This window comes from Taudactylus pleione, unplaced genomic scaffold (genome assembly GCF_031769625.1).
Source record: "Taudactylus pleione unplaced genomic scaffold, aTauple2 ptg000235l, whole genome shotgun sequence".
Taxonomy (NCBI): Eukaryota; Metazoa; Chordata; class Amphibia; order Anura; family Myobatrachidae; genus Taudactylus; species Taudactylus pleione.
In genome coordinates, this window is record NW_028284637.1 from 2,192,730 (window position 1) to 2,211,464 (window position 18,735).

Sequence of the window (18,735 nt, forward strand, 5' to 3'; positions counted from 1 at the left end):
CACAACTCTGCATCTCTTTATTTATCACAGCACTGTGTCTCATTATCACAGCTCTGCATCTATTTCCTTATCACAGCTCTTTGTCTCCTCGTTTATCACAGCTCTGTGTCTCTTTATTATCACAGTTCTGCATCTCTTTCCTTATCACAGCTCTGCATCACTTTCCTTTTCACAGCTGTGCATCTCTTTATTTATCACAACTCTGCATCTCTATGTCACAGCTCTGCATCTCTTTATTTATCACATCTCTGCATCTCTTTATTTATCTCAACTCTGCATCTCTTAATCAAAGCTCTGCATCTATTTATCTCATCTCTGCATCTCTATATCACAGCTCTGCATCTCTTTATTTAGCACAGATCTGCATCTTATTATTACAGCTCTGAATCTCTATATCACAGCTCTGCATCTCTTTATTTATCACAGCTCTGCATCCATTTATTTATCACAACTCTGCATCTCTTTATTTATCACAGCTCTGCATCTCTTTATTTATAACAGCTCTGCATCTCTTTATTTATCTGAACTCTGCTTCTCTTAATCACAGCTCTGCATCTACGTATCTCAGCTCTGCATCTCTTTCCTTATCACAGCTCTGCATCTCTTTATTTATCACAGCTCAGCAATCTCTATATCACAGCTCTGCATCTCTTTTTTTATCACAGCTCTGCAATCTCTATATCACAGCTCTGCATCTCTGTATCACAGCTCTACATCTCTTTATTTATCTCAATTCTGCATCTCTTTATTTATCACAGCTCTGCATCTCTTTATTTATCACAGCTCTGCATCTCTTTCCTTATCATAGCTCTGCATCTTTTTATTTATCACAGCTCTGCATCTCTTTCCTTATCACAGCTCTGCATTTCTTTATTCATCACAGCTCTTCATCTCTTTCCTTATCACAGCACTGTGTCTCTTTATTTGTCACAGCTCTGCAATCTCTATAGCACAGCTTTGCATCTCTTTATTTATCACAGCTCTGCATATCTTTATTTACCACAGCTCTGCAGTCTCTATATCACAGCTCTGCCTCTCTTTATTTATCACAGCTCTGCAATCTCTATATCACAGCTCTGCATCTCTTTATTTATCTTAGCTCTGCATCTCTTTATTTATCTCAATTCTGCATCTCTTTATTTATCACAACTCTGCATCTCATTATTTATCACAGCACTGTGTCTCCTTATTATCACAGCTCTGCATCTCTTTCCTTATCACAGCTCTGTGTCTCCTTATTTATCACAGCTCTGCATCTCTTTATTTATCACAAATCTGCATCTCTATATCACAGCTCTGCATCTCTTTATTCATCACAACTCTGCATCTCTATATCACAGCTCTGCATCTCTTTATCACAACTCTACATCTCTATATCACAGCTCTGCATCTCTTTATAACAGCTCTGCATCTCTTTATCTCAACTCTGATTCTCTTTATCTCAACTTTGCTTCTCTTTATCACAGCTCTGCATCTTTTTATTTATCATAGCTTTGCATCTCTTTATTTATCACAGCTCTGCATCTCTGTATCACAGCTCTGCATCTCTTTATCACAACTCTGCGTCTCTTTATTTATCACAGCTCTGAATCTCTTTCCTTATCACAGCTCTGAATCTATTTATCACAGCTCTGCATATTCTTCCTTATCACAGCTCTGCATCTCTTTCCTTATCACAGCTCTGCATCTCTTTCCTTCTCACAGCTCTGCATCTCTTTCCTTATCACAGCTCTGAATCTCTATCACAGCTCTGCATATACTTCCTTATCAAAGCTCTGCATCTCTTTCCTTATCACAGCTCTGCATCTCTTTATGACAAATATGCATCTCAACAGATCTGCATGTATTTATCACAGCTCTGCATCTCTTTATGACAAATATGCATATCAACAGATCTGCATGTATTTATCACAGCTCTGCATCTCTATCACAGCTCTGCATATCTTTATTTATCACAGTTCTGGTTCTCTATCACATCTCTGCTACTCTTTATTTATCACAGCTCTGCATCTCTTTATTTATCTCAACTCTGCTTATCTTTATTTATCACAGCTCTGCATCTCCATATCACAGATCTGCATCTCTTTATTTATCACAGCTCTGCATCTCTATATCACAGCTCTGCATCTCTATATTTATCACAGCTCTGCATCTCTTTATTTATCAAAACTCTGCATCTCTATATCACAGCTCTGCATCTCTTTATTTATCACATCTCTGCATCTCTTTATTTATCTCAACTCTGCATCTCTTTGTCACAGCTCTGCATCTATTTATCACAGCTCTGCATCTCTACATCACAGCTCTGCATCTCTTTATTTAGCACAGATCTGCATCTTATTATCACAGCTCTGCATCTCTATATCACAGCTCTGCATCTCTTTATTTATCACAGCTCTGCATCTCTTTATTTATCTCAACTCTGCTTCTCTTTATTTATCAAGGCTCTGCATCTCCATATCACAGATCTGCATCTCTTTAATTATCACAGCTCTGCATCTCTAAATCACAGCTCTGCATCTCTTTATTTATCACAGCTCTGCATCTCTTTATTTATCACAACTCTGCATCTCTATATCACAGATCTGCATCTCTTTATTTATCACATCTCTGCATCTCTTTATTTATCTCAACTCTGCATCTCTTTATCACAGCTCTGCATCTATTTATCTCAGCTCTGCATTTCTATATCACAGCTCTGCATCTCTTTATTTAGCACAGATCTGCATCTTATTATCACAGCTCTGAATCTCTATATCACAGCTCTGCATCTCTTTATTTATCACAGCTCTGCATCCATTTATTTATCACAACTCTGCATCTCTTTATTTATCACAGCTCTGCATCTCTTTATTTATAACAGCTCTGCATCTCTTTATCACAATTCTGCATCTCTTTATTTATCTGATCTCTGTTTCTCTTTATCTGAACTCTGCTTCTCTTTATCACAGCTCTTTATCTCTTTATCACAGCTCTGCATCTATGTATCTCAGCTCTGCATCTCTTTCCTTATCACAGCTCTGCATCTCTTTATTTATCACAGCTCAGCAATCTCTATATCACAGCTCTGCATCTCTTTTTTTATCACAGCTCTGCAATCTCTATATCACAGCTCTGCATCTCTGTATCACAGCTCTACATCTCTTTATTTATCTCAATTCTGCATCTCTTTATTTATCACAGCTCTGCATCTCTTTATTTATCACAGCTCTGCATCTCTTTCCTTATCATAGCTCTGCATCTTTTTATTTATCACAGCTCTGCATCTCTTTCCTTATCACAGCTCTGCATTTCTTTATTCATCACAGCTCTTCATCTCTTTCCTTATCACAGCTCTGTGTCTCTTTATTTGTCACAGCTCTGCAATCTCTATATCACAGCTCTGCCTCTCTTTAGTTATCACAGCTCTGCAATCTCTATATCACAGCTCTGCATCTCTTTATTTATCTTAGCTCTGCATCTCTTTATTTATCTCAAGTCTGCATCTCTATTTATCACAACTCTGCATCTCTTTATTTATCACAGCACTGTGTCTCATTATCACAGCTCTGCATCTCTTTCCTTATCACAGCTCTTTGTCTCCTCGTTTATCACAGCTCTGTGTCTCTTTATTATCACAGTTCTGCATCTCTTTCCTTATCACAGCTCTGCATCACTTTCCTTTTCACAGCTTTGCATCTCTTTATTTATCACAACTCTGCATCTCTATGTCACAGCTCTGCATCTCTTTATTTATCACATCTCTGCATCTCTTTATTTATCTCAACTCTGCATCTCTTTATCACAGCTCTGCATCTATTTATCTCATCTCTGCATCTCTATATCACAGCTCTGCATCTCTTTATTTAGCACAGATCTGCATCTTATTATTACAGCTCTGAATCTCTATATCACAGCTCTGCATCTCTTTATTTATCACAGCTCTGCATCCATTTATTTATCACAACTCTACATCTCTTTATTTATCACAGCTCTGCATCTCTTTATTTATAACAGCTCTGCATCTCTTTATTTATCTGAACTCTGCTTCTCTTAATCACAGCTCTGCATCTACGTATCTCAGCTCTGCATCTCTTTCCTTATCACAGCTCTGCATCTCTTTATTTATCACAGCTCAGCAATCTCTATATCACAGCTCTGCATCTCTTTTTTTATCACAGCTCTGCAATCTCTATATCACAGCTCTGCATCTCTGTATCACAGCTCTACATCTCTTTATTTATCTCAATTCTGCATCTCTTTATTTATCACAGCTCTGCATCTCTTTATTTATCACAGCTCTGCATCTCTTTCCTTATCATAGCTCTGCATCTTTTTATTTATCACAGCTCTGCATCTCTTTCCTTATCACAGCTCTGCATTTCTTTATTCATCACAGCTCTTCATCTCTTTCCTTATCACAGCTCTGTGTCTCTTTATTTGTCACAGCTCTGCAATCTCTATAGCACAGCTTTGCATCTCTTTATTTATCACAGCTCTGCATATCTTTATTTACCACAGCTCTGCAGTCTCTATATCACAGCTCTGCCTCTCTTTATTTATCACAGCTCTGCAATCTCTATATCACAGCTCTGCATCTCTTTATTTATCTTAGCTCTGCATCTCTTTATTTATCTCAATTCTGCATCTGTTTGTTTATCACAACTCTGCATCTCATTATTTATCACAGCACTGTGTCTCCTTATTATCACAGCTCTGCATCTCTTTCCTTATCACAGCTCTGTGTCTCCTTATTTATCACAGCTCTGCATCTCTTTATTTATCACAAATCTGCATCTCTATATCACAGCTCTGCATCTCTTTATTCATCACAACTCTGCATCTCTATATCACAGCTCTGCATCTCTTTATCACAACTCTACATCTCTATATCACAGCTCTGCATCTCTTTATAACAGCTCTGCATCTCTTTATCTCAACTCTGATTCTCTTTATCTCAACTTTGCTTCTCTTTATCACAGCTCTGCATCTTTTTATTTATCATAGCTTTGCATCTCTTTATTTATCACAGCTCTGCATCTCTGTATCACAGCTCTGCATCTCTTTATCACAAATCTGCGTCTCTTTATTTATCACAGCTCTGAATCTCTTTCCTTATCACAGCTCTGAATCTATTTATCACAGCTCTGCATATTCTTCCTTATCACAGCTCTGCATCTCTTTCCTTATCACAGCTCTGCATCTCTTTCCTTCTCACAGCTCTGCATCTCTTTCCTTATCACAGCTCTGAATCTCTATCACAGCTCTGCATATACTTCCTTATCAAAGCTCTGCATCTCTTTCCTTATCACAGCTCCGCATCTCTTTATGACAAATATGCATCTCAACAGATCTGCATGTATTTATCACAGCTCTGCATCTCTTTATGACAAATATGCATATCAACAGATCTGCATGTATTTATCACAGCTCTGCATCTCTATCACAGCTCTGCATATCTTTATTTATCACAGTTCTGGTTCTCTATCACATCTCTGCTACTCTTTATTTATCACAGCTCTGCATCTCTTTATTTATCTCAACTCTGCTTATCTTTATTTATCACAGCTCTGCATCTCCATATCACAGATCTGCATCTCTTTATTTATCACAGCTCTGCATCTCTATATCACAGCTCTGCATCTCTATATTTATCACAGCTCTGCATCTCTTTATTTATCAAAACTCTGCATCTCTATATCACAGCTCTGCATCTCTTTATTTATCACATCTCTGCATCTCTTTATTTATCTCAACTCTGCATCTCTTTGTCACAGCTCTGCATCTATTTATCACAGCTCTGCATCTCTACATCACAGCTCTGCATCTCTTTATTTAGCACAGATCTGCATCTTATTATCACAGCTCTGCATCTCTATATCACAGCTCTGCATCTCTTTATTTATCACAGCTCTGCATCTCTTTATTTATCTCAACTCTGCTTCTCTTTATTTATCAAGGCTCTGCATCTCCATATCACAGATCTGCATCTCTTTAATTATCACAGCTCTGCATCTCTAAATCACAGCTCTGCATCTCTTTATTTATCACAGCTCTGCATCTCTTTATTTATCACAACTCTGCATCTCTATATCACAGATCTGCATCTCTTTATTTATCACATCTCTGCATCTCTTTATTTATCTCAACTCTGCATCTCTTTATTTATAACAGCTATGCATCTCTTTATCACAACTCTGCATCTCTTTATTTATCTGATCTCTGTTTCTCTTTATCTGAACTCTGCTTCTCTTTATCACAGCTCTTTATCTCTTTATCACAGCTCTGCATCTATGTATCTCAGCTCTGCATCTCTTTCCTTATCACAGCTCTGCATCTCTTTATTTATCACAGCTCTGCAATCTCTATATCACAGCTCTGCATCTCTTTATTTATCACAGCTCTGCAATCTCTATATCACAGCTCTGCATCTCTGTATCACAGCTCTGCATCTCTTTAGTTATCTCAATTCTGCATCTCTTTATTTATCACAGCTCTGTATCTCTTTATTTATCACAGCTCTGCATCTCTTTCCTTATCACAGCTCTGCATCTCTTTATTTGTCACAGCTCTGCATCTCTTTCCTTATCACAGCTCTGCATCTCTTTATTTATCACAGCTCTGCATCTCTTTCCTTATCACAGCTCTGTGTCTCTTTATTTGTCACAGCTCTGCAATCTCTATATCACAGCTCTGCCTCTCTTTAGTTATCACAGCTCTGCAATCTCTATATCACAGCTCTGCATCTCTTTATTTATCTTAGCTCTGCATCTCTTTATTTATCTCAATTCTGCATCTCTATTTATCACAACTCTGCATCTCTTTATTTATCACAGCACTGTGTCTCATTATCACAGCTCTGCATCTCTTTCCTTATCACAGCTCTTTTGTCTCCTCGTTTATCACAGCTCTGTGTCTCTTTATTATCACAGTTCTGCATCTCTTTCCTTATCACAGCTCTGCATCACTTTCCTTTTCACAGCTTTGCATCTCTTTATTTATCACAACTCTGCATCTCTATGTCACAGCTCTGCATCTCTTTATTTATCACATCTCTGCATCTCTTTATTTATCTCAACTCTGCATCTCTTTATCACAGCTCTGCATCTATTTATCTCATCTCTGCATCTCTATATCACAGCTCTGCATCTCTTTATTTAGCACAGATCTGCATCTTATTATCACAGCTCTGAATCTCTATATCACAGCTCTGCATCTCTTTATTTATCACAGCTCTGCATCCATTTATTTATCACAACTCTGCATCTCTTTATTTATCACAGCTCTGCATCTCTTTATTTATAACAGCTCTGCATCTCTTTATTTATCTGAACTCTGCTTCTCTTTATCTGAACTCTGCTTCTCTTAATCACAACTCTGCATCTACGTATCTCAGCTCTGCATCTCTTTCCTTATCACAGCTCTGCATCTCTTTATTTATCACAGCTCAGCAATCTCTATATCACAGCTCTGCATCTCTTTTTTTATCACAGCTCTGCAATCTCTATATCACAGCTCTGCATCTCTGTATCACAGCTCTACATCTCTTTATTTATCTCAATTCTGCATCTCTTTATTTATCACAGCTCTGCATCTCTTTATTTATCACAGCTCTGCATCTCTTTCCTTATCATAGCTCTGCATCTTTTTATTTATCACAGCTCTGCATCTCTTTCCTTATCACAGCTCTGCATTTCTTTATTCATCACAGCTCTTCATCTCTTTCCTTATCACAGCTCTGTGTCTCTTTATTTGTCACAGCTCTGCAATCTCTATAGCACAGCTTTGCATCTCTTTATTTATCACAGCTCTGCATATCTTTATTTACCACAGCTCTGCAGTCTCTATATCACAGCTCTGCCTCTCTTTATTTATCACAGCTCTGCAATCTCTATATCACAGCTCTGCATCTCTTTATTTATCTTAGCTCTGCATCTCTTTATTTATCTCAATTCTGCATCTCTTTATTTATCACAACTCTGCATCTCATTATTTATCACAGCACTGTGTCTCCTTATTATCACAGCTCTGCATCTCTTTCCTTATCACAGCTCTGTGTCTCCTTATTTATCACAGCTCTGCATCTCTTTATTTATCACAAATCTGCATCTCTATATCACAGCTCTGCATCTCTTTATTTATCACATCTCTGCATCTATTTATTTATCTCAACTCTGCATCTCTTTATCACAGCTCTGCTTCTATTTATCTCAGCTCTGCATCTCTATATCACAGCTCTGCATCTCTTTAATTAGCACAGATCTGCATCTTATTATCACAACTCTGAATCTCTATATCACAGCTCTGCATCTCTTTATTTATTACAGCTCTGCATCCATTTATTTATCACAACTCTGCATCTCTTTATTTATCACAGCTCTGCATCTCTTTATTTATAACAGCTCTGCATCTCTTTATCACAACTCTGCATCTCTTTATTTATCTGAACTCTGCTTCTCTTTTTCTGAACTCTACTTCTCTTTATCACAGCTCTTCATCTCTTTATCACAGCTCTGCATCTCTTTATTTATCACAGCTCTGCAATCTCTATATCACAGCTCTGCATCTCTTTATTTATCACAGCTCTGCAATCTCTATATTACAGCTCTGCATCTCTGTATCACAGCTCTGCATCTCTTTATTTATCTCAATTCTGCATCTCTTTATTTATCACAGCTCTGCATCTCTTTATTTATCACAGCTCTGCATCTCTTTCCTTATCACAGCTCTGCATCTCTTTATTTATCACAGCTCTGCATCTCTTTCCTTATCACAGCTCTGTGTCTCTTTATTTGTCACAGCTCTGCAATCTCTATATCACAGCTTTGCATCTCTTTATTTATCACAGCTCTGCATATCTTTATTTACCACAGCTCTTCAATCTCTATATCACATCTCTGCCTCTCTTTATTTATCACAGCTCTGCAATCTCTATATCACAGCTCTGCATCTCTTTATTTATCTTAGCTCTGCATCTCTTTATTTATCTCAATTCTGCATCTCTTTATTTATCACAACTCTGCATCTCTTTATTTATCACAGCACTGTGTCTCCTTATTATCACAGCTCTGCATCTCTTTCCTTATCACAGCTCTGTGTCTCCTTATTTATCACAGCTCTGTGTCTCTTTATTATCACAGTTCTGCATCTCTTCCATATCACAGCTCGGCATCTCTTTCCTTATCACTGCTCTGCATCTCTTTATTTATCACAGCTCTGCAATCTATATCACAGCTCTGCATCTCTTTATTTATCATAGCTCTGCATCTCTTTATTTATCACAGCTCTGCATCTCTTTATTTATCACACCTCTACATCTCTATATCACAGCTCTGCATCTCTTTATTTATCACAGCTCTGCAACTTTTTATTATCACAGCTCTGCATCTCTTTATTTATCTCAACTCTGCATCGCTTTACATATCACAGCTCTGCATCTCTTTATTTATCACAGCTCTGTATCTCTATATCACAGCTCTGCATCTCTTTACCACAGCTCTTCATCTCTTTACTTATCACAGCTCTGCATATCTTTAGCACAGCTCTGCATCTCTTTATCACAGCTCTGCATCTCTTTATTTATCATAGCTCTGCATTCTTTATATATCACAGCTCTGCATCTCTATATCACAGCTCTGCATGTCTTTATTTATCACAGCTCTGCATCTCTATATTATCACAACTCTACATCTCTATATCACTACTCTGCATCTCTTTATTTATCACGGCTCTGCATCTATTTATTTATCACAGTTCTGCATCTCTATATCACAGCTCTGCATTTCTTTATTCATCACAGCTTTGCATCTCTTTATTTATCTCAACTCTGCTTCTCTTTATCTCAACTCTGCTTCACTTTATCACAACTCTTCATCTCTTTATCACAGTTCTGCATCTATGTATCACAGCTCTGCATCTCTTTATTTATCACAGCTTTGCATCTCTTTCTTTATCACAGCTTTGCATCTCTTTATCACAGATCTGCATTTTATTATCACAGCTCTGCATCTCTTTATCACAGCTCTGCATCTCTTTATTTGTAACAGCTCTGCATCTCTTTATCACAGCTCTGCATCCCTTTATTTATCACAGCTTTGCATCTCTTTATCACAGATGTGCATTTTATTATCACAGCTCTGCATCTCTTTATTTATCACAACTCTGCAACTCCTCGTTTATCACAGCTCTGTGTCTCTTTATTATCACAGTTCTGCATCTCTTTCCTTATCACAGCTCTGCATCACTTTCCTTTTCACAGCTTTGCATCTCTTTATTTATCACAACTCTGCATCTCTATGTCACAGCTCTGCATCTCTTTATTTATCACATCTCTGCATCTCTTTATTTATCTCAACTCTGCATCTCTTTATCACAGCTCTGCATCTATTTATCTCATCTCTGCATCTCTATATCACAGCTCTGCATCTCTTTATTTAGCACAGATCTGCATCTTATTATTACAGCTCTGAATCTCTATATCTCAGCTCTGCATCTCTTTATTTATCACAGCTCTGCATCCATTTATTTATCACAACTCTGCATCTCTTTATTTATCACAGCTCTGCATCTCTTTATTTATAACAGCTCTGCATCTCTTTATTTATCTGAACTCTGCTTCTCTTAATCACAGCTCTGCATCTACGTATCTCAGCTCTGCATCTCTTTCCTTATCACAGCTCTGCATCTCTTTATTTATCACAGCTCAGCAATCTCTATATCACAGCTCTGCATCTCTTTTTTTATCACAGCTCTGCAATCTCTATATCACAGCTCTGCATCTCTGTATCACAGCTCTACATCTCTTTATTTATCTCAATTCTGCATCTCTTTATTTATCACAGCTCTGCATCTCTTTATTTATCACAGCTCTGCATCTCTTTCCTTATCATAGCTCTGCATCTTTTTATTTATCACAGCTCTGCATCTCTTTCCTTATCACAGCTCTGCATTTCTTTATTCATCACAGCTCTTCATCTCTTTCCTTATCACAGCTCTGTGTCTCTTTATTTGTCACAGCTCTGCAATCTCTATAGCACAGCTTTGCATCTCTTTATTTATCACAGCTCTGCATATCTTTATTTACCACGGCTCTGCAGTCTCTATATCACAGCTCTGCCTCTCTTTATTTATCACAGCTCTGCAATCTCTATATCACAGCTCTGCATCTCTTTATTTATCTTGGCTCTGCATCTCTTTATTTATCTCAATTCTGCATCTCTTTATTTATCACAACTCTGCATCTCATTATTTATCACAGCACTGTGTCTCCTTATTATCACAGCTCTGCATCTCTTTCCTTATCACAGCTCTGTGTCTCCTTATTTATCACAGCTCTGCATCTCTTTATTTATCACAAATCTGCATCTCTATATCACAGCTCTGCATCTCTTTATTCATCACAACTCTGCATCTCTATATCACAGCTCTGCATCTCTTTATCACAACTCTACATCTCTATATCACAGCTCTGCATCTCTTTATAACAGCTCTGCATCTCTTTATCTCAACTCTGATTCTCTTTATCTCAACTTTGCTTCTCTTTATCACAGCTCTGCATCTTTTTATTTATCATAGCTTTGCATCTCTTTATTTATCACAGCTCTGCATCTCTGTATCACAGCTCTGCATCTCTTTATCACAACTCTGCGTCTCTTTATTTATCACAGCTCTGAATCTCTTTCCTTATCACAGCTCTGAATCTATTTATCACAGCTCTGCATATTCTTCCTTATCACAGCTCTGCATCTCTTTCCTTATCACAGCTCTGCATCTCTTTCCTTCTCACAGCTCTGCATCTCTTTCCTTATCACAGCTCTGAATCTCTATCACAGCTCTGCATATACTTCCTTATCAAAGCTCTGCATCTCTTTCCTTATCACAGCTCCGCATCTCTTTATGACAAATATGCATCTCAACAGATCTGCATGTATTTATCACAGCTCTGCATCTCTTTATGACAAATATGCATATCAACAGATCTGCATGTATTTATCACAGCTCTGCATCTCTATCACAGCTCTGCATATCTTTATTTATCACAGTTCTGGTTCTCTATCACATCTCTGCTACTCTTTATTTATCACAGCTCTGCATCTCTTTATTTATCTCAACTCTGCTTATCTTTATTTATCACAGCTCTGCATCTCCATATCACAGATCTGCATCTCTTTATTTATCACAGCTCTGCATCTCTATATCACAGCTCTGCATCTCTATATTTATCACAGCTCTGCATCTCTTTATTTATCAAAACTCTGCATCTCTATATCACAGCTCTGCATCTCTTTATTTATCACATCTCTGCATCTCTTTATTTATCTCAACTCTGCATCTCTTTGTCACAGCTCTGCATCTATTTATCACAGCTCTGCATCTCTACATCACAGCTCTGCATCTCTTTATTTAGCACAGATCTGCATCTTATTATCACAGCTCTGCATCTCTATATCACAGCTCTGCATCTCTTTATTTATCACAGCTCTGCATCTCTTTATTTATCTCAACTCTGCTTCTCTTTATTTATCAAGGCTCTGCATCTCCATATCACAGATCTGCATCTCTTTAATTATCACAGCTCTGCATCTCTAAATCACAGCTCTGCATCTCCTTATTTATCACAGCTCTGCATCTCTTTATTTATCACAACTCTGCATCTCTATATCACAGATCTGCATCTCTTTATTTATCACATCTCTGCATCTCTTTATTTATCTCAACTCTGCATCTCTTTATTTATAACAGCTCTGCATCTCTTTATCACAACTCTGCATCTCTTTATTTATCTGATCTCTGTTTCTCTTTATCTGAACTCTGCTTCTCTTTATCACAGCTCTTTATCTCTTTATCACAGCTCTGCATCTATGTATCTCAGCTCTGCATCTCTTTCCTTATCACAGCTCTGCATCTCTTTATTTATCACAGCTCTGCAATCTCTATATCACAGCTCTGCATCTCATTATTTATCACAGCTCTGCAATCTCTATATCACAGCTCTGCATCTCTGTATCACAGCTCTGCATCTCTTTAGTTATCTCAATTCTGCATCTCTTTATTTATCACAGCTCTGTATCTCTTTATTTATCACAGCTCTGCATCTCTTTCCTTATCACAGCTCTGCATCTCTTTATTTGTCACAGCTCTGCATCTCTTTCCTTATCACAGCTCTGCATCTCTTTATTTATCACAGCTCTGCATCTCTTTCCTTATCACAGCTCTGTGTCTCTTTATTTGTCACAGCTCTGCAATCTCTATATCACAGCTCTGCCTCTCTTTAGTTATCACAGCTCTGCAATCTCTATATCACAGCTCTGCATCTCTTTATTTATCTTAGCTCTGCAACTCTTTATTTATCTCAATTCTGCATCTCTATTTATCACAACTCTGCATCTCTTTATTTATCACAGCACTGTGTCTCATTATCACAGCTCTGCATCTCTTTCCTTATCACAGCTCTTTTGTCTCCTCGTTTATCACAGCTCTGTGTCTCTTTATTATCACAGTTCTGCATCTCTTTCCTTATCACAGCTCTGCATCACTTTCCTTTTCACAGCTTTGCATCTCTTTATTTATCACAACTCTGCATCTCTATGTCACAGCTCTGCATCTCTTTATTTATCACATCTCTGCATCTCTTTATTTATCTCAACTCTGCATCTCTTTATCACAGCTCTGCATCTATTTATCTCATCTCTGCATCTCTATATCACAGCTCTGCATCTCTTTATTTAGCACAGATCTGCATCTTATTATCACAGCTCTGAATCTCTATATCACAGCTCTGCATCTCTTTATTTATCACAGCTCTGCATCCATTTATTTATCACAACTCTGCATCTCTTTATTTATCACAGCTCTGCATCTCTTTATTTATAACAGCTCTGCATCTCTTTATTTATCTGAACTCTGCTTCTCTTTATCTGAACTCTGCTTCTCTTAATCACAACTCTGCATCTACGTATCTCAGCTCTGCATCTCTTTCCTTATCACAGCTCTGCATCTCTTTATTTATCACAGCTCAGCAATCTCTATATCACAGCTCTGCATCTCTTTTTTTATCACAGCTCTGCAATCTCTATATCACAGCTCTGCATCTCTGTATCACAGCTCTACATCTCTTTATTTATCTCAATTCTGCATCTCTTTATTTATCACAGCTCTGCATCTCTTTATTTATCACAGCTCTGCATCTCTTTCCTTATCATAGCTCTGCATCTTTTTATTTATCACAGCTCTGCATCTCTTTCCTTATCACAGCTCTGCATTTCTTTATTCATCACAGCTCTTCATCTCTTTCCTTATCACAGCTCTGTGTCTCTTTATTTGTCACAGCTCTGCAATCTCTATAGCACAGCTTTGCATCTCTTTATTTATCACAGCTCTGCATATCTTTATTTACCACAGCTCTGCAGTCTCTATATCACAGCTCTGCCTCTCTTTATTTATCACAGCTCTGCAATCTCTATATCACAGCTCTGCATCTCTTTATTTATAACAGCTCTGCATCTCTTTATCACAACTCTACATCTGTATATCACAGCTCTGCATCTCTTTATAACAGCTCTGCATCTCATTATTTATCCTAGCTTTGCATCTCTTTATTTATCACAGCTCTGCATCTCTGTATCACAGCTCTGCATCTCTTTATCACAGCTCTGCGTCTCTTTATTTATCACAGCTCTGTATCTCTTCATCACAGCTCTGAATCTCTTTCCTTATCACAGCTCTGAATCTCTTTATCACAGCTCTGCATATTCTTCCTTATCACAGCTCTGCATCTCTTTCCTTATCACAGCTCTGCATCTCTTTCCTTATCACAGCTCTGCATCTCTTTCCTTATCACAGCTCTGAATCTCTTTATCACAGCTCTGCATATACTTCCTTATCAAAGCTCTGCATCTCTTTCCTTATCACAGCTCTGCATCTCTTTATGACAAATATACATCTCAACAGATCTGCATGTATTTATCACAGCTCTGCATCTCTTTATGACAAATATGCATATCAACAGATCTGCATGTATTTATCACAGCTCTGCATCTCTATCACAGCTCTGCATATCTTTATTTATCACAGTTCTGCTTCTCTATCACATCTCTGCAACTCTTTATTTATCACAGCTCTGCATCTCTTTATTTATCTCAACTCTGCTTCTCTTTATTTATCACAGCTCTGAATCTCCATATCACAGACCTGCATCTCTTTATTTATCACAGCTCTGCATCTCTATATCACAGCTCTGCATCTCTTTATTTATCACAGCTCTGCATCTCTTTATTTATCACAACTCTGCATCTCTATATCACAGCTCTGCATCTCTTTATTTATCACATCTCTGCATCTCTTTATTTATCTCAACTCTGCATCTCTTTATCACAGCTCTGCATCTATTTATCACAGCTCTGCATCTCTATATCACAGCTCTGCATCTCTTTATTTAGCACAGATCTGCATCTCTTTATTTATCACAACTCTGCATCTCTATATCACAGCTCTGCATCTCTTTATTTATCACATCTCTGCATCTCTTTATTTATCTCAACTCTGCATCTCTTTATCACAGCTCTGCATCTATTTATCACAGCTCTGCATCTCTATATCTCAGCTCCGCATCTCTTTATCTAGCACAGATCTGCATCTTTTTATCACAGCTCTGCATCTGTGTATCACAGCTCTGCATCTCTTTATTTATCACAGCTCTGCATCCATTTTTTTATCACAACTCTGCATCTCTTTATTTATCACAGCTCTGCATCCATTTATTTATCACAACTCTGCATCTCTTTATCACAACTCTGTATCTCTCTATTTATCTGAACTCTGCTTCTCTTTATCTGAACTCTGCTTCTCTTTATCACAGCTCTTCATCTCTTTATCACAGCTCTGCATCTATGTATCTCAGCTCTGCATCTCTTTACTTATCACAACTTTGCATCTCTTTCTTTATCACAGCTTTGCATATCTTTATTTATCACAGATCTGCATTTTATTATCACAGCTCTGCATCTCTTTATCACAGCTCTGCATCTCTTTATTTATAACAGCTCTGCATCTCTTTATCACAGCTCTGCATCTCTTTCCTTATCACAGCTCTGCATCTCTATCCTTATCACAGCTCTGAATCTCTTTATCACAGCTCTGCATATCCTTCCTTATCAAAGCTCTGCATCTCTTTCCTTCTCACAGCTCTGCATCTCTTTATGACAAATATGCATCTCAACAGATCTGCATGTATTTATCACAGCTCTGCATCTCTTTATGACAAATATGCATCTCAACAGATCTGCATGTATTTATCTCAGTAGTTTGGCTGGGGAAGCCTTGGCTGGGTGCAGCTTTTTTTCTAAGTGCAGTTTTATAAGTGCATAACTAGCGTTAGACCTGCGTTATTTTTTATTAGTTAATTCTTCTGCTGATCCTGAATGAATTGACACCGCCTCTCTCCCAATCTACAGGTAACTGAAGTTGACTGTGACTGCAAAGTGTTTCACCTCCTGTGCCTCCTTTATTAATTATAATCATAGGTAACTGAAGTTGACTGTGACTGCAAAGTGTTTCACCTCCTGTGCCTCCTTTATTAATTATAATCATAGGTAACTGAAGTTGACTGTGACTGCAAAGTGTTTCACCTCCTGTGCCTCCTTTATTAATTATAATCATAGGTAACTGAAGTTGACTGTGACTGCAAAGTGTTTCACCTCCTGTGCCTCCTTTATTAATTATAATCATAGGTAACTGAAGTTGACTGTGACTGCAAAGTGTTTCACCTCCTGTGCCTCCTTTATTAATTATAATCATAGGTAACTGAAGTTGACTGTGACTGCAAAGTGTTTCACCTCCTGTGCCTCCTTTATTAATTATAATCATAGGTAACTAGCTTATTCTTTACTGAATCCTTATGCTTTTGTTTCTAATGCCTTATGATTTGTAATAGTTACATTGTTTTAAGGATTCTCTCAGTTTATTGACTAAAGTGAATGCTTGATTTATTTGTAGCCTTAGATGTATGGTATGTGGTCATTGTTGACTTAAGCCATTTTTATTGCTAGCTTTCTCTGGCTGGCCAATTGGGGGTTTTCATTAATTAGTGTCCACACTTGCCTGCTTCCCTGTATAAGTGTCAGTAGTTTGGCTGGGGAAGCCTTGGCTGGGTGCAGCTTTTTTTCTAAGTGCAGTTTTTTAAGTGCATAACTAGCGTTAGACCTGCGTTAAACCGAGGAAAAACAGAAGGAGAAAAAAGGTCCATCACGCAACAAACCCCAACAATCTAAAGACTCAGACTACAACTGGACTCCCTGTACAATCACGGCAAGAACACTTCTAATGCTATTAATAATGCTGGCCTTCTGATTCTAGCATACAATTCAATGCTTATCGTACTTTTCCCCATGTCAGTTTATATCTATCAACTTTGAAACACTGTCCTTTATCTCAGCTCTCTTGCCTAGCCTCACATCCTCTGTCTGCTTACAATCTGCGTTATTTTTCACATTCTGCACACTTTAGAACCCCACTTTTATTTCTCCCTATAACAATCTTGTTAATCTGCATACATATTGATACACTGTTCTTTGATACGTCACTGTTTTCTTACTTGCATTCCTACAAATCTCTTGCACTCATATCTCATTTAAATTTCAAAATTTCTTTCCTCTTGTTTACTTATAAACACCATGACAAGGTTTTCGTCAACTCCCTCCTTCCCTCTGTCTCTACCTATTCCTCTGTTCTGCCCCCTGCTTCCACCTTTATCCTTTCCCCCTTATCTCTTCCACCTCCTCCTCCCCTTCTCCCCCCTCCTCTGTCTGCCTACTCTTCACTCCTCACCCATTACTCCACTTTCTTCCTGTTCTACCCCCCCTCTGTCCTACTACCCCACCACCAAACCCTCCTCCTACACTCCTCTCCCTGTCACTTCACCCCACTGCCATCCACATCTCCCTCCCTGCCCACCTCCTATTGGTTCCCTTTCCAGCTCAGGTGCCCGCACCATCACTAAACTCTATTCATATCGGTCCCCCAAATTAATCTCACCTCCACGTTACAGCAACCCGGACAATCTCATTCACATCTCCCCCACAAATGCTATCTCTCTATCCTGTGCCCTCTGGAACGCCAGGTCAGTCTGTAATAAACTGGTCCCCACCCATGACCTTTTTATCTCCAACTCTCTGAATCTCCTAGCCATCACTGAAACTTGGATCTCACCCTCTGACACCACTTCTCCTGCTGCTCTATCCTCTGGGGGCTTTGCCTTCTCCCACACCCCCCGGCCTGGGGGTCGCCATGGTGGTGGAGTTGGGGTCCTTCTATCCACCAGTTACTCATACCAGCTAATACCCTCTGAACCATCCCTTACATTCCCCACATTTGAGGTTCATGCTATACGACTCTTCCAACCAGTAAACCTCAGAGTAGCTGTCATTTACCGTCCCCCTGGCTCTCCCTCCAAATTCCTTGACAACTTCGCTTCCTGGCTCCCTCACTTTCTCTCCTCAGATCTTCCCTCCATTATCCTAGGTGATTTTAATATTCCTATTGACATTCCCACAGAATCCTCTGCAGCTAAACTCCTTACCCTCACCTCTTCATTTGGTCTCGCCCAATGGACCTCCTCCCTTGCTTCTGCTCTTGATTCTGTTGCTCCAGCAATAACCACTCACCCTCGCAGATCCACACCACAACCCTGGCATTCCAAATGCACCAGATACCTACAAAAGTGTTCAAGAATTGCGGAGCGTCAGTGGAGAAAGTCACGCT